The sequence below is a fragment of the Pleurodeles waltl genome, chromosome 8, assembly GCF_031143425.1.
Source record: "Pleurodeles waltl isolate 20211129_DDA chromosome 8, aPleWal1.hap1.20221129, whole genome shotgun sequence".
Lineage (NCBI taxonomy): Eukaryota > Metazoa > Chordata > Amphibia > Caudata > Salamandridae > Pleurodeles > Pleurodeles waltl.
The window spans coordinates 1418429777-1418454850 of NC_090447.1; the positions used below are offsets into that span (position 1 = coordinate 1418429777).

General features: G+C 41.2%; 1 protein-coding gene across 4 annotated transcripts in view; it reads right to left on the bottom strand.

Moving 5' to 3' along the window:
- HLCS (holocarboxylase synthetase) overlaps positions 1-25074 on the bottom strand; it is a 678650-nt gene that overhangs the window by 280903 nt on the left and 372673 nt on the right. The gene's annotated exons all lie outside the window — the stretch shown is intronic.

Below are 25074 nucleotides of genomic sequence, written 5' to 3' on the forward strand. Positions count from 1 at the left end.
TTACATAGGGAGCACTTGCACTTTAGCACTGATTAGCAGTGGTAAAGTGCGCAGAGACAATAAACCAGCAAAGACAGACCTGAAAAAATAAGAGGAAGAAGGCAAAAGGTTTGGGGATAACTCTGTAAAAAGGGCAATTTCCAACAATATCCTACCCCAATGACACTTAATTTGTCATCTATTTCGAGAATGGTCTTAACGGGGTAAAATCCAGTTTTTCTGATTGCATGAGAAAAATAGCAGTCTGGATGTCAATCAACTGTAATTAAACAGGGCCAAAACTGAGATACTGTTATTCAGTAATGATTAGCAGCTTTGATCCACAGATTGGTGGCTGCCCAAACTTGGGCCGTCCCTGTAGCAAGTAGTAAAAAACCTTGGCATAAAGTTAGATCATACTCTGTCCTTGAAGGACCATGTCTCACCTGTTTGAAGAACCTGCTCTGCCACCATGCACTTACTCAAAAAAGCATTCCCGTGGCTTCCACTAGCCTCTAGGAAAACTTTAATACAAGTATTATTCACTAGTCGCTTGGACCATGAAAATGCTCTACTACTAGCGGTCAATGAGACACTGATGTCTAATCTTCAGGTTGTACAGAACACAGGTGTCAGACTAGTATGTAAACTTCCTTCTGGCTCTCCCTCTGCCCCTATCTTAAGTGCCTCGCACTGGTTGCCAGTCAGGAAACGTGGTTTTCATGTTATGCTGTCTCACCCATAAATCACTGACTGGGAAAAGCCCAATTTGTCTGCAGATAAGACTTAGTCACAATGTCCTCCAAGATTGTTTAAATCGAAGGTCAAAGCCTTACGACACATTCCTCAAATCTGTACTTCCAGATTTGGCAGGAGGCCCTTCACGTACCTAGCCCCTTTCTAATGGAACAAACTTTCCCTACATATTCGCTCATGTACTGAGTGGCTGTTTAGTTAATATGCTGATCTTGAGTTAGCAGAGCACTGAGATAGACATTTGGGTCTGAGTTGTTGTGCTAAAGCAAGTGATGGTAACATAACACACTAGACTTAGGCATACATGAGCAAGTATCAGATGTAAGGCTCCACTTTTCCCAAACAGTCTAAGATACTGTGTTTATGCTCTTGTTTATGAACAACTAGTTTTATTTCTATATTTCCATACCTGTCACTCTGAAACACCAACTGTTGGTGAGCAGGGCCTCAGCTTAGAGTACAGATAGGAGAGATGGAACTATTTTTCGTCCCTACACCTAAAACATAATGTCAATTTAAATAATATGTTTTTCCTAAACAATCCAGGCTGCATCATACATTGCCAATATATAAAAAATATTGAAACCTTAGAATGCTAACTTTTGTTTGGAAATCAATTTCGAAACAAAATTTGCAGCATGTAGGTTTTTTATTTTTTATCTAAAACAATTTTGTGTCTGACAACGTTCTATAGTTTGGGATCCTTTGTTTATAGTTTTTGTTTTACTCTTACAAAACACAAACCCTCTTATTTTATCTCATGAGTGTAAAATAAAAAATAAAATAAATAAAGATGGGAAATACATTAAGTAACGTTGATCAAATATTTGTCCATTCATGGTCATACCCAGACAAAGAGAAATTGGTGTCATTAATGTGAAAAAGGATAACCAATGTAATAAAAGTGAAAAGTTCAACAAAATCACAATTTTGATTTCTGATATTCTTCCTGATAGGGAAAGTTTTGGATAAAAATTATTATTTTCAATAATACTTCATATCATATAAACTTGTCTTAGAAATGAATTCAAAAAGTAGTTCTAAGGCAATAAAACATTTTGCATATTTGAACTGGCCTAACTGTAAATGGACAAAACAATGGTGCATTGATAGTCAGATTTCCACTGGATTATGAGTGTAATCATCGGCTGAGATTTGAAACTCTGGGTGTAGATAAAAAATGATAAGATATTAAACTCAGTATGCAAGTTTTGGAGCTGATATGCTAATATGATAAATTTTCTAATGATTTGCGTATGCATACTAATAAGAAATATTGTTAAAAGAAACTAATATTTGAAAATAACATGTATGAGTAAAATGTGCCCACGGGGAGTGGTCACCATTTGTATTAACAAAATGCTAAATAATGAAAAATATATTAAAATTTGTACTAATATGTCATATTTGAATGTATAACCTATGTTCTATGATAATTCATGTTCTTAACATAGCTGAACTGAAGGCCTGGTCTTTGTTGGGCCTTGCTTGCTTAAACGTGGAGATGCGATGAGCGGCCGAGGACTGGAACTGGAGAAAAGGACCTTGAACTGTGCAGAGTTCAGACGAAGCTCTGCTAGAAATTTCTGCAAATGTACCAGTGGACAGGAGATAATGAGGACACATTGATACAATTATGTGTAGTGTAGGCTAAACGTACTTTCCCAGGACTTGAACAATGGAAGCACTGACTGAAAGACTGTGAGCAATAATTTCGTTACCTGAAGAGCCGGATGATGTTCTCATCGACAGAAGGACCAATCAAACTAATGGAACTTGAAGCTTCAACCGACGCAAACAGGTGGTAAACAAAAACTATAGGTTAGAGTCATAACTTCTGATAAGGTTGACCAATTAGCAATTAGTGGGACGGACTGAGAGACCCTAATAAAAATTCATGACAAGGGGAGAAAATTCAGAGCGGAGTGGCGAAAGTTGATGACGTCAGGAGACGCCGTCCGAAGTGCCGATAATTGGGCTTGCTTTCTGTAAGCCTGATACTTGCTGATGACTGATGACCTGGAGACGAAGACGGACTCGTTGCTGACCTATCTTTGATAGGTAGCTATAAAATGTGACTGACTAATGTGTGCTTTTTCTTCTAGGTACCAACTGCGCTGTTTAAAAGTGTTTTACTCTCTTTAGATAGATTTTTCCAAATTAATAATTTTTGTCAAAATTGTTTTTGCATGAAGACCCACATGCTGATGCTAATTTGAGTTAGGTAGGCTGACAAGGGTGACTTAACGGTGACAGCTGACAGACTGACTTGCATTGCTGAATTATTCATAATGTTAAAGGATTTGCTGAATTATGTTGATGCTTGTTATGCTCGAAATTTTCTTGGTGAATAGTTTGTTTTTTGATGATTAATAAAGTTTGATTAACAATAATTTTCGGATAAAGATTTTGATTAGAATTGTAACTAATAGGGAATAAAAACGATTAACCTTGATGAGAGTTATGATATTTTCTTATTAGATAAGGTTTTCCATAAATGTTCGACATTGATTATAGTGGTTATTAATGGTTCATTGGTCTACCACTAGGCTAGGAAACTCCATGCGATCCAAAAGGTTAATCGACCTATACGCGCCCCCAGGTAAGTTTACTTACTAAGGACCAGGCGCGCTACCACAAGCTACAGTTCAGGGTGGTTTGATTTGGTTCAAAAATAGATTTAAAGTTTTTTTACATTATTAACTTTTAAAAGATGGAGAACAGTGTTGTCCGAACTCCACAGAAAACATAACAATGTACAGTGGAAGTTTATTGATACATTATGGGCTGACTTCCATTCTGTAATAATTTGCAAAAAAAATATTGATATGTTTTTATTGAAGGAAAAAAGATTATTATTCAACATACGGAAAATCATGTGGCGCATGTGGCAGTTTTTAGTGACAAAATGTTGAGTTTATTATTTTTTAGTATGGATAAGTACTAGTGTAAGGAATATCTAGGTGGCATTTCTCTGTGCAGAATCACGGTTAGGCAAGATCAACAACAACCCTGGCCCTCAATTTTAACCCATCCCTCCACCCTCCCCCATGGATCTCATAGCTTGAACTAGTACTTTCTTGCACTTTTCAGCACTTTAGAGTTTTGATTTCGCATGGTTGCAGCTGAACAGTAGCACCTTCGGCACTCTGGAAGATGGTCTTCATACTAATCTTCTTTAAAGCTTGCTAAAGCTTCGTGGTGGCTTTGCTAGGAATATCATTAATTCTTCTCTGACTTGGAGTTCTGTTCTACCTGAACTGAAATCTGTTTTACCAATTCCTTTATTGAAATAACCATCATTAGATCATGTTACATGGCCAATTATTGAATGATTTTCCAACTTCCTTACTTGTCTAAATAATAGTTTGTAATCAAATATCATGATATCTTGAAAAAACACATCGCCTCCACTCTAGGAAGCAAGCTTCCATGCAGATCACAGCGCAGAGAAAAGAACTCTGCAGGTTGTTCTGTCCTTCTATGTTTCATCTGACAGGCTTTTGCTGTGCAGCGTTATGCAGGGCTCTTTTCTCTGTCCTCACATGTTTCAGTCTTTATATGGGCCTTTTGGCTCATTTATTATCTCATATTTTTTGTATATGCAGATGGTACTTATATTAATCTTAACAATCTCTAAAGATTTAGTCCAACGCACCAGTAAAAAGCACTACTGTCCTCTATTACTTGAAAATTAGATGTGCCTCAAACAACTTAAGTTAAATTGACAAAAAAACTGAAGCTTGTTGCATTGGAGATCTTTTTCCCTTTGGGACTTACCTTTCTCACCTCAATCCCTTGAGAATAGAGACACATGTTCCAGTATTGTTTATTAAGAACCTTGGCATAAAATGTAATGTGAAATGTAACCGGAAAGTTCAAATAAATTATGTAGTTAGCACCTGCTTCTTTCGAGTGTGTGTTCTAGAATAAATTCCTTATTTCTTTTCATTTTTTCCATAAAGTCTCAAGTATAAATTCCCAGACTGATTATTGTAACTCTCTATTTGGACCTTCCCAAAACTCCAGTTGATTCAAAATTCTGCAACCAGATTGCCTTGGCCCTTTTTGCATTATCTCCCAGTGAAGGAACACATTTTTAAATCGCTCTGCCTTGTGCACAAAGCCATTAAAGATCATAAGGGAAATTCTTTGCCATGTTGCTTAAATTCCTGTCAGCCCTTACATTCTTAGAGATCACTGGATTCATTTCTTTGCAGGTCCTTAAAGTTAAATGAACCGTGCAAGCTGTAAGAGCCTTCTTGGTTTCTGCTGCTACCCAATGGAACTTGCTACCTCCTTTTATTTGATCCAAACCCAACCTGTTGAAATTCGGAAACACCTTAAAATTCTGGCTTTTCTAAAATTAGTCTGCTAATTGGATCACCTGTCTTCAGTTTGAACATCTTTTAGCTCCTACATGACTCCGGGTGATAGTGCACTTTAGATACCTTTACAATAAAAATTACCTGAACAAGGCAGTGAATGCATAAGCCCTGAAGACCAGCAATGAAGTAAGATTTGTATTATCTATTAGCCTTCCTTTTGTTTGAGGGAATATAAAATATGATTGGCCTCCCTAAAGTAACACACATTTCTGCACAAATCTAGTTCATATATATTGAGGTACCCCAAAGATATACTTCATGAAGTCATTTTTAAGTATCTCACAAAAAAAACTCTAGCGCAATTCTTGTGTGTCAGTTTTCAAGCTTTGAAGAAGTAATACCTTTTTTGTGCAAAGACCTCTATAGCGCTTTCTGGGGTCCTCAAGCCTCACCAAAACGATACAGTACTAGATGCCACAGACATTTAGTGGTTCACAGGAAAAGATTTTCTTTTAAAGAAAGTGGGATAAACTAGAAGTGTAAAAGTAGCCTATGAGGGACAGAAGAGAGCTCCGGAAAACTGAGAAATTAAACTGTAATAATGGATTTTGGGTGTATATAACTATCAGACAATTCTACTATAACAAAAATGCTCCAATGAAAGGAAATGCAATGCTGAAACTGGAATTAGAAAACAATGGAATTCTAATGTATATACCTCTTTGCCAACAGCTTAACAATTTGTCCTTTAAGATAATTAGCGTGTCCCAGTCCAAAGAGGAGGAGAAAACTTCCCTGCCTGATGCTGCACTGTGGAAATCCTAAATGGTTGACAAAGCTGGCCACTGTTCTATTTTGGTTTTCTGCACCTTCATTTTTCTCTAGAACTGTCTGTGACAGCCTCTTGCCAACCAACAAGTGTTTCAGGGCCTGCAAGCAAAGCATGCTAGCCTTTAGGGAACTTCCTTCTTGGGGATGGGAACGTTGAAAGGCCTGAGACTGGGGAAAATGTTCTTGTCTGGAAGAATCTTGGGGGACTAGTTGCAACTGGACAATTTTTTGCTTGCTTTGTGTAAGTTCCATCCTGAGTGTGAAGTGTGCAGAAGACCCTAACAACATACGCAACGCTGTGTATTCATGGGGAGAATTTGCTGCCTACTCAGGGCAATTTCATGAGACCAGTCAGAAATTGACATTTTACTGCTGACCTGAAAATAGAGTTGTTAGAAGCCTACGGCACATCTAGTCCTTGGAGGAGATTGGTGCAGTGCTACCTGAGCTTTCTTAGGAAGCTGTAACTTAGAAAATGTTAAGCAATACACGTTGGGGGCAAGTTGCCAAGCCTACCTGGAAATGATGTAGTCTCAGCAGCTTCAGGTTGCTTTGAGTTTTTTGACACAAAGTTTAAACTTACAGTGAAAACTTCAAGGCTAAATCCGGACTGCCCAGTCAACATATCGGATGTTGTGGTGCCATGATCTGCTACAGATTTTAAGACTTGCCTCAATGAGCATCATTTAAATCCAAAAGTAAAACACTTTGCACTGTAATAACTACCAGCTTTTATTGAGACAAGATCCATCAATCCAACAACAGCACAGAAGATGCCATGGTCCTGGTCAGCTGCAGTAAAGAGATATTATTTTGCATTTCCCTTTGGATAACATTGAATGTCTTTCTCCAAAGCCTACTGGAGGCTTTTATTTTATTCTTAACTTTTGATTCACTCCTTTACCTAATTTTCTTTATGTTTGTGACATTTCTCTTTTAATTAGCATGGTTTGGGGGCTTCTAAGTTGGTTTTTTTTAAGTGTATTGTTGCTTTACACATAGTCTACAAATATTTCCAGTGAGGAAGGTTTTGATGCATGTGTGAAGCTATGAAGGATGAACCAAAAATTCCTCATAGAAACCAGTTTACAATTGTGCATCAGACCGGCTCTACTTTTTGAGAGCTCGGTCACAACGTACATCATGATAGTGAACTCTCTCTCCTACATCTTAACATTTTAGTTCCTTGCAGCCAGTTTAAACACTAACAATCCTAGGGCCAATCCAAATGATTTCTACTGATCGCCTAGCAAAGATGTCCTCTATTGGACATATTATGGGTCTCATGGGTGGTGTAGTAGTTTTTGCACCTATGGCAGTACCACTTTAGACACTAGATAACACAAACTTCGATCAGGTAGATCAAGGGTACCAAAACAGGCCTGTGTCTAGAAAGCACTTAAGGTTCAGATATAAAGTCAATGCTGCCAGTCTTATTACCCTCATAAAGAAGGGGTCATGTCCAGGCACAGACACAACACATTGCAACATAGGGCACTTGGACAGTAAACGAAAAGCTCTCATCCCATCACACTGGCCAGGTATCTAGAGTTCATGATTTTCTATGTTTTTGCAAACAAGTGACTAAATGTTATAATACTTTGGAGCTTTTCAGTAAAGACGCCTTGAATTGACTGTGAGGACAAACACCCACAGAGGACCTGGAGGAGTTGGAAATTCCCTGGGTGAGCCACACAATTTTAAACAGCTCTGTAGCACAAATCTGTCTCCTGTGCATTGCTGATTATAGTACCGTGTGTCACACAATGAACTGTAACTTATGAATGGGGAGGTGTTAGTGACAGTGCATGTGTGCTTCAAGCACATGTTCATTCGACATCAATGTACTTTGAAATTTGCTGGTAGTTGCACTGACACTGGAAGATCTGTGGAGGGAAATGAATTCATAACAGCAGTACCCTGTTTTCTCTATAAGGATGTGTTTATTTGTGAATAAACTTACAGCACAAATTCTCTTTTTCTATGGTCCTTGTAGGTGGCAATCACTGAGCCTCCGTGCCGTTTCTCAGCACTTCTCGGACTACTTCTGGGCCAGTGAACATGGTAATCAGTTGTACTGAAGGACTAAAGCCACTCATCGAGAGTTCCTGAAAGATTACCTTAGACTGTCCATCTCACTTGGCTAAAGAGAACTAAGAGTTTCTATGCATAGAGTGATGCAGGAGGGCAAGGTTAGAGTCTTGACACCTTGAGCTTGATTAGGAATGAAGGAGATCAAAAAGAACGCATCAGCAGATTTATTGTATGGTTGCCAAGAACTGTGGACGGGATTAAGGTGTCAATGTGCACAGACAGGGTGTTAAGTAGGACTTGGAGACAGGCACTATGAAATGCCACCTAGAAATCAAGGAGACCTAGAAAGGTGTCAAGTAGGACTTGGAAAATGACCATGTAAAAGGTCCCTAAGGGATCAAGAAGAACTAGAAGGCGGCAATGTCAGCAATTGGGAGCGCGCTGTTAAAGAACTGCAAAGTGGCAGCTTGGATATTGTAGTGAGGGTTAAAGCCTCCTTAGTTTGTCTGCAATCAGTTATGTGATCCACATTACTTTCGATTTAAAGTACTACTGCTTAATCAAGGAACTGCCAGAGGAAAAAGGGGTTCATGTTCCTCTTAGCAAGGTTATATAGGTTAGGGTTTGGTCAGTTTTCAGGAAGTAGTACATTTAGATAATGGGAAATGGCTGTGAAGCAAAGGGGGTCTGATTAGGATGGACGGGGTGAGGTTGTTGTTATAGGATGCTCCTTTGAGAGCACCGAGATTGTTGGTTAACAGGCGCAACTCCTCCGTTACGGCAGAGGAGCATCACCCCCCCCCCCCCGCCAGCAGCAGCAGCTGCCAAACTTTTACAATAAAACGATAATAAACTATGTTTATTATCGTTTTATTGTACAAGGGGCAGGGCCACAGGCTGTAACGAGCACTGAAGTCGGAGTGCACTGCATTGCCAGGTTGGAGACGGCAGGCAGAGGCTCCCATTCTGCCTTGGAGTGCCCTGGCTGGGCGCTCCGACCAATCCGAACACTGATGTCATGCTGACAGCAGCATGACAGCAGCATTCAGAAGGGCCACAAGGCAGGCTGGGAGCCTGTGCCTACAGCTGCTTCGAAGGCAAGAGGAGCAGCGTGGTGGCGACGGCGATTCAGGTAAGTGTTTTTTTTATTCTTTATTTTTCTACGACAAGACACCAGGGTGAGGGGAGCGCCCCTTGGTTAACGGCTTTTGCTCCCCAACATTATTTTAGAAAAATCAGTCTTTCTGCTCGATGGGCAGATGGGGGTAAAAACCTATGACCTGGCACCCCTGGGGGCAGAAGGGCCAGTAGGCACCAGGATACTACTTTTTTTTTTTTATGCACAGGGGTGGGGTCTGCACGTATTGGGCATGCCAATGTCCCCTCCCCAAAACAAATGGACTCAGTCTCATAGCCGATCTGCCCCTCTGGAGGTGTGGAAGGCAGAAAGCCCACTGGACGCCAGGGATTTTTTTTTTTTTATAAAAGAGGGGTAGGGACTCCCCACAATGGGCATGGCCATGCCCCCACGCCACATAAATGGGGACCAAAGTCTTTCTGCCCCCCTAGAGGGCAACTAAGACAATAGCCCCTTTCGGAGGGGGAGGCAGAAAGTGCAGTAGGCACTAGGGCTATGTTTTTTTTTTTTTTTTTTAAAGATAAGTCTAAGGGTCTAGTGCCATTCCCGTCACAGCACTAGGTGCAGCCACACAAGTGTGTGGTAGGAATTTTGTGGATTTTTGCTATTTTGAAAATTTACATCACAGAAATGTACAGAAAATGCGTGCTTTGAGGCGAGGTTCAAAAGCAGGGCATTGTGGTCACTTTTATCAGGAGACTTAGGGTAATACCTAGCGAGTGGAAGATTGTGGCTACCCGCAAATTCCAGAACTTTCCATCATAGAAATGTGAGGAAAATATGTTTTTTTTTTTAGTCAAAGTTTGAGGTTTGCAGGGAATTCTGGGTATAAAATGTGGTGAGAGCCAAGCAAGTTCATCTCACCATCAATACCTTTAGGTGTCTAGTTTTAAAAATGCACAGGTTGGCTCGGTTTCCGTGGGTTCCGGCTGAGCCAGGGTCCAAATTCTAGAGGTAAACACATTGGAAGAAGAGGGTCAGTTTTGGGTGGAAAAATATGCTGTGCTCATGTTGCATTTTGGGCCGTTTCCTGTCACGAACTCCAGGCCTATCCACACAAGTGAGGTACCATTTTTAATCGGGAGACTTGTAGGAACATAGGATAGTAGAACATTTGTTGTTATCAATTAGATTTTGCTGCATTTGTGTCTTTCAAATGTAAGCCAGTATACAAGAAAGCTGACTTTTGAAGAAAAAAAAACACCTCCAAATCATATGCTAGCATGGGTACCCACAAATTCTGAGATGTGGAAATAACCATTGCTCCTAAACTCATTATCTTGTGTCCATTTCAGGAATACACGTTTCCTTGATACCCATTTTTCCCTCTGCCTATTTCGCCATAAAAGAAATGGTATATACTCAGTTCTCAATGAAAAGCCTTTGTGCTGTGCAGCTCAGTTGTTTGCTCAGGATGCCTTGGGTTCTTGGAGAACCTACAAACCCTATATATATCCCCGCAACCAGAAAGGTCTAGCTGACTGTAATAGTATATTGCTTTTGTCAATCAGACATTGTGACAAAAAGTTAGAGATTAAAATATTGTCACAAATGCCCTTTTTTACCTACTCATTTTCAATATTTGTATGTTTCAACAGTTATTTTCCTAGGCAAAACTTTGAAGGGGGAGGCCTAGCAGCGAAAAGGTTAAGGGTGTCAAAATTCAGCTTTCTATACTCAAGAAAATTCCTCTTCTTGTGCAAACCTTTCAATGGACTGAACACGATGTCTCATCATGGAGACTGTAAATATTTGTGTACTGATTCATTCAATGGTCCTAAAAAGTATTTTTAAACTGACTTTATAGACTTCACAATCAGGCCGTCAGGTTGTGTCTGAACTTGTGTAGATATAACAAAGTCAAACCAGTGCCGAATGCATGCCATGAGCTCCCTGAAAATTTTACGTTCCCATTCAAGATGCTCTGTATTGTCTAAAAGGCCCTGTGGAATAAATGACCCTCATATCAGCAGAAGATGGTTCCTCATTTCCTACCCAGTAAACATCCAAGGATTGGGTTGTTCTAAGCCCATTCAGTACCTTACTGGCACAGGACCAAGTGTTTTTTGTGAATAAATAGTATTCAAATATACTCATTCGAATTGGATTCAACAGAATACAAAAATCAACATAACAATGAATGCCAGACGAAGAAATAAATATTTCTCAGACCTAATAACTACATATGCTCTACCACAGGCAGAGTTAGGGTATTACCTAAGACCTTTAGAGAAATACGTACCACTACACGTCTTCAATATCAAAAGGAAAGGTTTGAAGCCAGAAAATGTATTTAAAGACATTTCTAGCTCAATAATTCTTACTGAATGTTTAAGTACCTGGAACAGAATAGTGTTGAAATCTGTGACAGCTTTCAAAATGAAGTGTTAATATACAAATAATTTTGGTGCAACAAAAAATACTTCAATGGACGCACTGGAGTCCTCAGAAAATAGAAAAACATGGTCTTCTGGAAGGGAAAGGGTGCTGGAGATACCAACATGCACATGTTTTTCTAAGCACCATCCTTGCGGTTCTGATGGGAAGCTGTAAATACTATAATGTACATGTTTTTAAACAGCATCGGATAGCTGACAATCAGGAACATTCATTTATCTGACATAACTAATTGATCACTCTTGGAAAAAACAACAAATCGTGGCTACCACAGTGAATTATGATATCTAAAACAATAGCGCTAACAATTGGAAATATGCCATTAAGCCACACACTGACACATAGATACTCAAAATGGCACATTTTCTGCAATTGAAAACAATCTCATGTAACCTCATTGGGCAAGCACAGCAATTTAAACTCGTATGGAAAGACCTTCTGAATATATTTTATGTGCAGTTCCCATTTTGGTCTGTTTGACACTTTCCATGTTACATTATTTTGAAGGCACATTGAATTCATAATAAATACAATCTTAAAATGTTAAAAAGGGAAGTATTCTGGCTAGACTTGAAAACATTTAGCAACTGTTTACCCCACATATGTCGGTAAATATTTTTTCAGAACTTTGCCATAAATAAGTTGGGTACTTCTGACTAGGGAAGCCCATATTTTCAAAAGGCATCCCCAATGCTAACAGGGGAAGGGTCTGGACCTCTTTTACAACTTGTAACATCATTTGAAATAAAAAAAAAAAAAAACTATTCAACGTGTATCTGAAGGTCCTACAAGTACCGAATGAGGTTTTACAGTCTTCCCTCTACATGCATTTCTGTGTGTACCAGTATTTCGGTTCTTTTAAAACTATTTTTTTTTTTTTTTAACATAAAACCACAAATGCTCTGCCTGAACTCTAAAAATTTTGAAAGTGCTGGATTGCAGATGCGTAAATAGATTAAAGGATTCCCAACTCGTAGTTCATTTGCTCTGCAGCTAAAGATGCTCTGTAGAGGCAGAGTTTTAGAACCGTCACCATGGTATCCGGAGCCAAAGGTCATATGGCTACTGATGTGTCATTAGAACATAGACAGACATCTTATTCTTCACAGTACATATAGCTACCAGATTCTGAACGTGAGCCATCCACTTGCAACAATGGGCAAGACACTTAGCATAAAACACAAAAATAAAGTGTACTTAAGGGAGGTCAACCAATTTACAACGTAGTTTTTGGGCTTATTGGAACTCTTTCAAAAGTCACAGTGGTTACAATGGGAAAAAGAGACTGAAAACGTAGAAAGAAACCAGCTTAAAAGCCCCGACAGTGGGATGCAAATTTACAACAACAAAAAAAGACAGTGTGGCCACAAGCGGCGTTTTTGCCATGAAAATATAAATTGTACTGTAAGCTGTGAAAAAACATGCCAGATGCTGATCCCATTTATTACTGTCCAAAGAAATTTTGGTTGGTGTCTGGTCAACAAAAATAGAAATCTGCATTTGGTGCATTTCGTCTTCTGAGTTTTATATACAGCTGTGTGTTGCCTTTCGGCTACTACTTGGTGTAGCAGAATGTTCGTCCATCCGTATTGTGGAATGGACATTTTATTGCAGATGGTACAGGTTTCTTTTGAGAGTTGCGCTAATATTGATAAAGCAAAAAACAAAAACTCCATTGCCCCAAGGCATCTGACCGGCTATTACTTATCTAATGCTACTTATTTTATCATTCTCAAAGATAAAAGGCTTAGCAGCCCTACCATAAATTCAAACCCCATGGCGTGCACAGGTTAAACTCAGATCTCTCAAGTCTTTCTCCTGTAGGCTGGTGTGTTTTTCTCTCATGTGTTCGGTATTCATTGCGCTTCGATCCTATAAAGATCTTCTTTAAATTCTAAGTACCAAGGTCCCTTTACGTTTATAGCGCTGTAACACCACTATTGTACTATAATAAACCCGCAGTTCAAGGTCTTCCCTAAACTGAAGGCATCCTTAGCCGCCTGGTGACAATAATTGAAACTCGCTTTATTTCCCCACTTCATGTTAAACTGTGCAACAATTTCACATGTATCGAAAGCATTCTTCAATTCCACTCCGACGCCTCGGGGTGATGACGAGATTTTCAATCACTTTTAAAGTCTTGTCGGTTCATATTGTGCTCACAGCTCTTAAATCGCTATCGATAAATTAAGCAGACCGAAAGGAGTACTTGGCTGATCAAAAAATTACATTCCACATTTGCAGAGATTAGCTCAACGCACATCAATAATAATTTAAGGAAATGGATTAGCAATCATGATTTAGAATCATATTACTATTGATTCTCATGAAGATATAGTTGTGATCAATAAAGCACTAATCTGTAAATTTGATTAATTGAGTAAATCCTGTTTCCTAAAGTACTGGATAGGTAGAATTTACTAATATCCCTAGCTGACCATGTAATATCCTATTGGAGATTCAATGAAAATCCTCTTTTAAAGAATGATTTCAACACTTGGATGGCGGCTTTGTAGTGCCTGTGCCACATGTGAGTGTAAAGGGTGTGTGCACTGTTGATGTGCTTGGGTGAGGATATGCAATCAGAATACAGACTTACTTCTTTGTTTTCAGTTCTGTCTGTAGACACTCTAACCCTGTTTCAGTCACAATGCAATCCGTCGGATGGTACTGAGTACAGCATTGTACAGTATTTTATCTTTTAAGATCAATACAAGTGAAGATGAGATACAATCCAGAAAATTGTTACATTTTTGTCAAATTATGAATCAGAAAATGCATAAATGAAAAAAATGAGAATGAACCTGCCAACTTGAATTTAGAGCAGAATTTATGCACTATCAGAAATTTTCTTGACAAACCCTAACCCAACAAAATCCAGTGAGGGGACGATTACACTGAAGTTGACAAAACTATCACTCTTATACTGGGTAACAGTTACAATAATAAAGCAAAGTAAAATCCCATCCGAACAAAGAAGTGAATAAGGTTTTAACACAGAAAGCACAAAAGATGAAATCTAAATTGTGTAACAAACATGTTAAACACCCTTTTTCCCCTCCATAAACACAATGTCAAACTACTGATCAAATGCGATGGATGCATGTCACACCAATGTCAGCAAAAGCATGTATTCAGTGGAAGGGAGACAAAAAGAACATTGGCTCACAAACTTTTAGAACAGGTTAACTGAGCAGTACAAAAACACAACTAAAAAAACATTCAAAGCACGTCCTCTCTTGTGTCAGTATTTTTCTCCAGATCCTGGGGTAGTCAGTGACTCCTGCTCATTCTCTGACGAGAAACCGTCATTTACAACTGAGGCCACAGCACACTGGGCACTACTGCGCTGCTCAAAGAGTGGCCACTTTCCTATTTAGGATTTAACTGTCCAATGGTTTACGTGGTTGAGTGGTCAAAGCTTATTCTGGGAGTAGGTGAGAGTTTGGAACTCACATATGATATAATCTATTGACCAATAACTTTTTTAAGTGTTGTATATTGTAGGGATCACATTAAGCAGATAAACAGTGGCTAGGAATACGTGGATCTCTTCCATCCAAGACTTAATCTTTTCTTTATAACTGCAGCCACACAGTCATGACTAGTTCAGTTCCGTAGTCCACTCACCCAGCAGCTTGTGGCATTCCCCAAGGATCCCCCATCACTTTTCTGTCGTTGGTTTACTTGTGTTCATCCCCTGGGCCAGCTACCCAACCTACACCAAGTCAACTTCAAAATGTATGCAGATAAAAAGCCAATTCACTTCCAGCAGGATAACCATTTGGACAATTCCACAAACACAACTTCATGCTTGGGGCATGTACTCTACTGATTGAATAAGAGCAGACTCCATCAATATAGACAAAAATAGAGCCTGTAATGAAAGAAACTGAGCTTGATCCTCTACCATCCAACTGGCCTTAAGGGCTCACCAACCCCCAGTGACCACCCACGAAGTAAGTAACATTTGGATTAATTTTGACTACGAACATTCAGTGGCCACAAAGGTACCAATTCCCAGCTCTTGCTATTCTGCAACATCCCCTCAATTCTCCAAACAGATCACTAGGTGAAGCCAACAAGACCCTTGGTCATAGTACAGCTGGAGTACTGCAACACGTTCAACATTGACCTACCCCTGAAATTCTCACCCACTTATAAAGGCTACAGTACAAAGAAGATAGTTTCTGTCTAGCGCTCCCCACGTGTGATCACATCACATGTGTATTAAAGGCTCTCCACTAGCTTCTAGTGGTATCCCTAATCAAATTCAAGGTTCTCTGCGCCATCTACAATGCCTAGTAGGGTGAACATCTAGAATATATGCAGAAACTAGCCACTCACTACTACCAGGTCAAAAATCTCTCATCACAATCTGCTCACCTGCCCTATCAAAAGACAGAGAGAGGGCAAAACACCAAGGGGCATCCCTGGTGCATGTGCTGTTACTGTGGAAATCCACTCCCTACCTTCTCATCCAAATCACTCATAAGTGCAAAAACGCCTTAAGACTGATCTCCTGGGCTTGCTTTCTAAATTATTTTAACACAGGTCAATGATCTTGATCACACAACATGAAATGTCATCTCTGCACCCATTGTTTTTTTACTCTTTAATGTATATTATCAGCTTCTGATAGCTCTGAAGTAACTTACAGCTAACACACAGTGCCATAGAAAACTCACAACAAATAATTAAATAACAGATCCCTTAAATAACAGATTTCCCCCACGTTGTGTTTTTTTCTCCAGACAGGTGTCAGCTTAACGCAAAGGGCAAAGCTAAAAATGGTCTGAGAATGACCTTGCCCTAGGACAGTTAGAGGCCACTGGGCCTCACGTGCAACCAATTAAGCTTACTGCCACTGCTATCCTGCAACCACAGTACTGTTGCATTCCACCTGAATAGCCACATACTCCCATTTTAGCACATGACTCTCTGAAGGTAATAAGGTCAAGCAGTTTAATGGCTACTTAAAGAAGTTTATGTAATGTTAAGACACTCGGAATACAGATCATACAATCATAACTGGCAACAGGGCTATTATCCGTGAACCTTTTTAAGATTACTTTTGAAGCTTTTGATGTTTGTAGGTCTTTTTCCCATCCAATGAATAGTTATACTTGCAATTTGGGTTTTATCACTGTAAAAGTATGCCAAATTATGCAAACCTTTAACTAGTTACTTATCACTGAAGAACACCCAGAATTCATGAATGTATGTTGTTGACATGAGAACATGTTCCATGAGATTCCCCAATTTGTTTGTGATTATCAGAAAATTGCAGCTTTCTGCCAGGGATAAGTGGAATTTCTTGTTCAGCTTTTTGAATTATATAATTTTGTCAGTCAATCGTAACTAACTGATAAAGGTGGTACTGCTACTTCTGCTACAGGATGACAAGTCCAATGATTTATCCAGGATTTTGATATTTTTCCGAGAATCAAAGTCCCAATAGACCTTTTTTGGCAAGCAATCAGAATATTAGAAAGGACAAAGATATTTAGATAATTTGTTTTAATTTCTGTTTTTTTTAACATCCATCAAGTACAACAATATGTGCACTGGCTTGAAGTCACAGGCTGTATAATTATATAATTACAGGCTTTCGAACAAGACAATGTAGTGATTAACAACACTGCCATGCACATACAAATTCCGAACTTTTTACATTAATAGCATAGGGCTTCCTGTGGAGACATAAAATTCTGTAACACAGCTCTTCTGGAAGGAATATCATAGTACATAAAAACTGTCAGTCAGAAACTGATAGCACATGCCCCAACTTGGACATTTCATGCCGCAAATCATCAAGATGAGCAGGTTGGGTGGATAGTTCCCATTCAGGACAGCAGACTGAGCATATATGCTTAAGATCCTACGCACATTTAAGTCATTTTGGACACTTAATTTGTGGCCTTTGAGTGCTTCATATAATCTTTGAAAGGTCTCCCAAACGTCCTTTAGTCTTGTCCTTGGAGGCTGAAGAGTAGTGTAGATGTCGACTCTTTTATAACATAGTATTATATCCTTAAGCCAGTCTTGTAATTTAGGAGTGGGACACTTCTTCCAAGCTTATGCTACTCTACATTTAGCAAGCAAAATCAGAAATGCAATTAAGCACCTGGTCGGGCGAGGGAAATCAGCAACCTAGCCCAAGTCAGGGGTGGCAGACTAAATGAACAGAATCAATATCACTGTTTATGTAGCACAGATGTCTCAGTCTTTTTTTCTATAATGAGAGCTACTTCTGAATACTGAAAACCACCCAGGGCTACTGCCTAATAAAGGGATTCAACAAGGGTACATAAAGGCCAAGTAACTTAAATACCACCCTTGCTGTACCACAGTCTAATTTAATGGCAGAAGAACTGTATTGCAAAAGGTTTACCTGGGGGGTTGCAAAGGATCTGTTGTGTCCCTTTGCCCATGTTTATGAATCACCTCTGAGGGTGAGTAAGTCATTGGAACGTGGGGAGGTTTAATTGACATGCAATACAAAGGATGACACTTCTTATTTTGAGAGCTCAGACTTTAAACACCATGGATATCCGGCTACTTGTTCTGTAGTCCTATGGTCATTATATTCACAACAAGCAAATAATAAAGTTTCTTTTAAATGTACACATCGCTTTTAAATTGGATCATTAGTTATAATACATTTTGAAAGGCACATGCAGACTTCATAGCTCTCCTCAAATAAATATACCTCTGCAGTCAACCCCACAAGGCTTGCTTGTCAGGTTATCAAGATACACAAATGAATGCGTGAAGAGATTGCTTTAAAAAGATGTCCACACTTCGAGGAAAGAAAAACAGACAGTAAGAAACAAAAGAACAGAAAAGAGAAAAGAAAAGAAGAAAGAACAGGACAAGGGAGAAATAAAGAGAAAGAGGAAGACAAAACAGAAGGGACAGACCGGAAGACAAGGAGAGAGAAAACAGTGAAATATCGTCCACTTTTTCATCAATGCACTCCAGCCCCATCTACCAAGACTACCTATTACCTCAGACGTAGTTGGAACAAGAAAATAAATCTAACTTCACCAACATCCTCAGCGCGCACCAGCCAAACCTCACTGGCGACTTGCAAGCCAACATCAAAGCCTTCAACAACTATATCACTACCAGCGCATACATCCTAGCCCCCCCGAAGAATGTCAAACACTCAAGAAAGAACACATGAGCCAGCTTGTACACCAAAGACCTTAGAAACTCCAAACAACTCTGCAAACAGCTAGAGAGTATATGGAGAACCAGTCGGGACACCACTGCTAGAAACACAAGTTTGCGCTCAGGAAATACAACACCAAACTCAATGAGGCAAGAAGAACAGCCCTAGCTCCCATACTGGAAAACAATAACTGCAAAGAGATCTTAAACATTGTAAAAGAATTCCCCCCCCTATCCACTACCAACTTCATCACCCCCTCCGCATCTTGACTGATTATTTTGAGAAATACCTATTAGACTTATGCAAAGGACATCGGGCGTAGACAAGTTCTGCCCTCATTTCACATACCTCAAAGATCAGATCCTCTTGGTAAGTGGCTTAAAAAAAGTGTTCCATTTTATAGGTTTAAGCGCAATAATAAGTCACATTTAACTGGACCACCTGGCAACCTTCACTCATATGGCCTCAAAACGTAACGCAGTTTTGGATTACATGTTCATTTCTTTGCACTGCATAACTGCATAAATCAAGTAAAAGATGTAAAAATGAAACTTGGTTGGAAAATGGACACTTAGCGTAAATAAAAATTCTTCCTATCACCAGTCGAAGTCTTCAGAGATTCAATCCGGTAGGGAAGGGAATTATGGCCCCTATGAGAGAACGAGTTAAGTGGTCACTATTTCAGTCAAGGACCACTCCTAGGGTGGATGGATTCACTTGCAGGAGACTTTACGGATTTATAATCCGTACAATTCCTTTGGGCACTCCTCGTTTGATCCATACAGGAAGGAGATGTGGAAATATGGTAGAACAAATGCAGCGTGCTGTTTCTAAGGACCAATTTGTGCACGTTCTTTGTGCAAGCCCAGCTTTTCTTTGCGAGGGGAAGATACTTTTAAGGCAACATTTCTGGGACCTAAACATAAGGACCTGATCTGAGGCCTGACAGAACTGTTTTCCCAGGCCAGATGGCTGGCTAATAGATTCACAAAATCCATGGCCAACGTTCTTGATGCCCTAGCCAAGCAGTATGCCACCTGCACTGAGTGCAGCACCAGCAGAGTCATTTAGAGTCCATCTTCCGTGACCCACTGCGTTATCTGCACACTCCGTATTTCTGTTTTTTATTTCCCCACTGTACTTGTATGCATTTTACGGATTATATACTAAGGCTTCAATGTAACACTGCATTTATTACATTAGGAGCTGTCTGGGTGGGTGAAACTACCGTCCTGTCCAAGATACTGATCTCCCCTGAAGGTAGATGCCTTAAGATTCTATCTTCTGTGACCCATTACAACATTTGCATGCCCCCATATTTCCGTTTTATATTCCTCCATTCCTCTTTTTATTGTACTGATATGCACTTTACTGATTATTCATTATAGCTTCAGGTTTTATTTGATTTTTATATATTTTGTAATGATTTTTTCTAACTACAAAATAAAGTATTCAGGGTCGGGTAGACAGTGATAAAGAATGACACTGAACGTCAGAGAAATCAACTAGTAGGAATTGCCTACCTGTACAACAAAGAATCAACTTAGAAACACCTTCCACAGCCCCCACCGGCCACAAACACTGAATACCCAAACTTTCAGATAACCAGCTAGTGAACAATACAAGAGGGACGGGCTGGCAACAGCTTTCTCAGCCCAATCATAAGGAGGCACCACTGTAATGTTGCAAGAATCTTGCGAGGGCAGGAGTTTCAGGCATGGATTCGGTCCAAACGACACTGATGCTATAGAAAGGTATCTGTCAGTTCAATAGAAATTTCAAGGTGAGGACATCATGGAAGATCAGACACAAGTAGTCAAGGAGAGACAGGAAACAAAAGCCGCCCCTGTCCCCCACAGGTTACAGATAAAATGATCATTCTACATCACTGCCATTTTGGGGTTGAGATAACAATCAATATTTTAGTTTATTAGTTAATTAAAACTATAAACAGCAATCGCAAAAAGTAAAGAAGGAACACAATATAATTACACAGTTCTCATTACACCCAACATACAAATTCCATTAGTCAATATAATCTTTAAAGATATACTTTGTGAGATAAAAAAATCCAATCCTCTACTTAAAACCCTGCCAGCATTATAAAAACCAAGATAGAAACATTGTGGGAGCAACACTTCTCACACCAAGGGCACAAAGTACTAGCAATGTCAGTAGAGAAGGCCAATGGCCCAGCTATAAAGGCAATCCTCTAGCAGCCTGTCCCTTCCAAGATGCTGAACAGTCATCCCACATTTGAGAGAAAGAAAATACGTGTCAGAACGTAATCTTACAAAACCCATAAAAAGGGCAGTAAAAAAAGGGTAAAATACATAGGGGGTCATTCTGACCCTGGCGGCCGGTGACCGCCAGGGTCACCGACCACGGGAGCACCGCCAACAGGCTGGCGGTGCTCCCGAGGGCATTCTGACCGCGGCGGTTCAGCCGCGGTCAGAAAGGGTAAACCAGCGGTCTCCCGCCGGTTTACCGCTGCCCCAATGAATCGCGCTCCGCCGCCATGGGGATTCAGACACCCCCTACCGCCATGCTGTTCATGGCGGGAAACCCGCCATGAACAGGATGGCGGTAGGGGGTGCCGCGGGGCCCCTGGGGGCCCCTGCAGTGCCCATGCCAATGGCATGGGCACTGCAGGGGCCCCCGTAAGAGGGCCCCGCAAAGTATTTCAGTGTCTGCTTTGCAGACACTGAAATACGCGACGGATGCAACTGCACCCGTCGCACCCCTGCAACTACGCCGGCTCAATTCTGAGCCGGCGTCCTCGTTGCAGGGGCATTTCTGCTGGGCCGGCGGGCGCTCTTTTGGAGAGCGCCCGCCGGCCCAGCGGAAATGTCTGAATGGCCGCCGCGGTCTTTTGACCGCGGTGCGGTCATTCGGCGGCGGAACCTTGGCGGACGGCCTCCGCCGTCCGCCAAGGTCTGAATCAGGCCCATAGTGTATTTACAAGTTTGGAGCACGACCCAGGTAAAGTCAATATTGGGGATACCTAGTTTAAAACCTTCAGAATACATGCAGGACAAAGGAAGTAAAAAAGCAATGGGCATTTTTTCATTTCAGTGTGATTTATCCAGGTGATGGCCCCATTGGGTAGTACCAACCTTAACCCCTTCGCTGCCAAGCCTTTTCCTTTCCTTTGCCGAGCCTTTTTTTTGGCTATTTGGGGCAGTTAGCGCTTAGGCCCTCATAACTTTTTGTTCACATAAGCTAGCCAAGCCAAATTTGTGTCCTTTTTTTCCAACATCCTAGGGATTCTAGAGGTACCCAGACTTTGTGGGTTCCCCTGAAGGAGACCAAGAAATTAGCCAAAATACAGCAAAAGGTTCGTTTTTTTAAAAACAAATGGGAAAAAGGGCTGCAGAAGAAGGCTCGTGGTGTTTCCCTGAAAATGGCATCAGCAAAAGGTTTGCCGTGGTAAAATCACCATCTTCCCAGCTTTCAGGAACAGGCAGACTTGAATTAGAAAACCTCATTTTTCAACACAATTTTGACATTTTACTGGGACATACCCCATTTTTAAAAAAATGTGTGCTTTTAGCTTCCTTCCAGTTAGTGACCGAAATGGGTGAGAAAGCATTGCTGGATCCCAGAAAGCTAAACATTTCTGAAAAGTAGACAAAATTCTGAATTCAGCAAGGGGTCATTTGTGTAGATCCTACAAGATCCCCGGTGCCTAGTGATTTCTGCCCGCTTTGGGGGCAGACTGACCCAACAAAAATCGTCCGATCTGCCCCCAAGGGGGGCAGAAATTGACTAAATACAATTTGCCCACCAGGGGAGTGACCCTTGCCTAGGGGGTCACTCCCCATCTTTAAAAAAAAAAAATAATAAATAATAAAATTGCCCTGGCGCCTAGAGGTTTCTGCCCCCCGGGGCATATCGGCCTAAAACCAATAGGCCGATCTGCCCCCAGGGAGGGCAGAAATGGCCTAAAATAAATTTGCGACCCCCTAAAGGGTCGCTCCACTTCCGTGAATTTGGCATACAAAAAAAAAAACAATCCCTGGTGTCTAGTGTTTTCTGCCCCCCCCCCCCCCCTTGGGGGCAGACTGGCCTCATAAAAATAGGCCAATCTGCCCCCAAGGGGGCTAAAAATGGCCTAAATATAATTTTCCCCCTAGGGAGCGACCCTTGCCTAAGAGGTCGCTCCCCAACTCAACAAAACCAAAACAAAACAAAAAAAAAAACACAAAAAAATGATTCCTGGCGCCTAGTGGATTCGTCCCCCCCTGGGGGCAGATCGGCCTAACAATAGGCAGATCTGCCCCTGGGGGGGGGGGGGAGAGGGGGGGCAGAAAAGGCCTTGAAAAATATTTCCCTCCTGGGGAGCGACCCTTGCCCAAGGGGTCACTCCCCTCATGCCAGTTGCCATAGAAAAATAAATCCCTGGTGTCTAGTGGGCATTTCAAAAGCCGGATCGCTTTACGATCCGGCTTTTGAAATGCTCTGAGAGACTTCAAAGGGAAGGAAATTCCTTTCCTTCCTTTTGAAGCTTCTCAGGCTTCCATCACATGATCGGAAGAGAGGTCAGCGCGCAAATGCGCACTGACGTCATCAGATGTCACTGGGGAAGTCGAGGGTGGAAGGGGAAGGGCTTCCCCTTCCATCCCTGCCTTGGGGTGGGGGGGTGGGGAGGAAGCCCACGGAGGCTGAGGACGTAATTGTTACGTCCTCGGCACAGAAGCACTGTGCCGCAGGACGTAACCATTACGTCTGCGGCACAGAAGGGGTTAAAACATAAGTAGCAAAGCAAATGAAGACTAAACTATTACAATATAAGCTGACACACAACTATTCAACACCAGTAAAAAAGAACTGTCAAGAAGGTAAAGGCTGTCATGTGAGAAAAACTAAGTCAACAAGCATTGGCAAAGCTAACACGTCTCGCCTATGCAAGAGCTATTGGCTTTGCCAATGTGTTTTAGCCATTTTGTTCACCAACGTGGCTGCTGTTCAGCATGGCTAAAAGTCAGTGGTGTGAATTGTCCTAGAGTGGACTGGTGAAGAGTGTAGTACAGTGGAGTGGCAGAGAATACCAAGTGGTGGAGCGGCATAGTGTGGAGTCACGTGGAGTGGCATACACTGAAGTGGCATAGAGTAGAGTGGCTGGTGTAGAGTGCATTGGCGTAGTGTGTTGCACAGTATTGTGGCACTGAGTGCAGTGGCGTAGATTAGAGTGGTGTGGAGTGGTGAAGAATAGAGTGGCAGAGAGTGGCGTAGAGTGGTTCAGAGTGGAGTGATGTGGAGGGCAGTGGCAGAGAGTAAAGTCAAGTGGCATAGATTGCACTGGCGCACAGTAGAGTGGCATAGAGTGGTGCAGAGTTGAGTGATGAAGAGGGTAGTGGTGCAGAGTAGAGCTGAGTGGAATAGAGTGCAGTGGTGCACAGTAGAGTCAAGTGACAGTGCAGTGGCATAGAGTGGTGCAGAGTAGCATAGAGTGGCGAAGAGTAGAGTGGCACAGAGTGAAGTAGTGCAGAGTGCAGTGGCAGAGTAGAGTGGCGAAGAGTGGTGCAAAGTGGAGTGGCGTAGAGTTGAGTGATGAGGAAGGCAGTGGCATAGAGGTTAGTGGCAGAGTACAGTGGCACAGAGCAGAGTTGAGTGGCAGAGTGCAGTGGTGTAGAGTAGCATAGAGTGGTGCAGAGTAGCGTGCAGTGTCATGGAGTGCACTGGCAGATTCGAGTAGTGTAGAGTTGTGCAGAGTTCAGTGGAAGAGTGCAGTGTTGCAGAACAGTGTCTGCATGCAGTGGTGCAGAGTGCAGTGGCATAGATTACAGTGACAGAGTCCAGTTGTTTACAGTGCACTGGATAGATCATAGTGGCATAGGGTGGAGTGCGCAAAGTAGAGTGGCAGAGAGTGCAGTGGGGTAATGTAGATTGTTTTCAGAGTAAAGTGACGTAGAGTGGAGTGGTGCAGGGTGGAGTGCAGTTGCATGCAGTGGTGCAGAGTAGGTTGGAGTGGCGTACAGTGGATTGGCATATAGTGCAGGGGCATAGAGTTGAGTGTTACAGAGTGAAGTGCACTGGCATAGACTTTACTGCATAGAGTGCAGTAGCTTAGAATGCAGTGGTGAAGAGCACAGTGGTGAAGGGTGGCAAAGCGTGCATTGGCATAGAGAGGTACGGGTAGAGTAGAGAGGTGTAGCGTTAAGTGCTATAGACTGCAGTGGGGTAGAGTAAAATGGAGTGGTTCAGAGTAGACTAGAGTGGTGTAGAGTGAAGTATTCATGGAGTGGTAGCACACTGTCATTACAGACAACATTTTTTAAATTGAAATGACCATTAAAAGTATTTGTTTTCAACACACTTTAGAAATAACAAAAAATGTTTTTCATTTGTCCGTTCATAGTTCTGATATTCTGAAATACTTACACAGTTCATTTAAATGTTGTGCGCTAGAAATAAACCTCTTTCCTACCCGC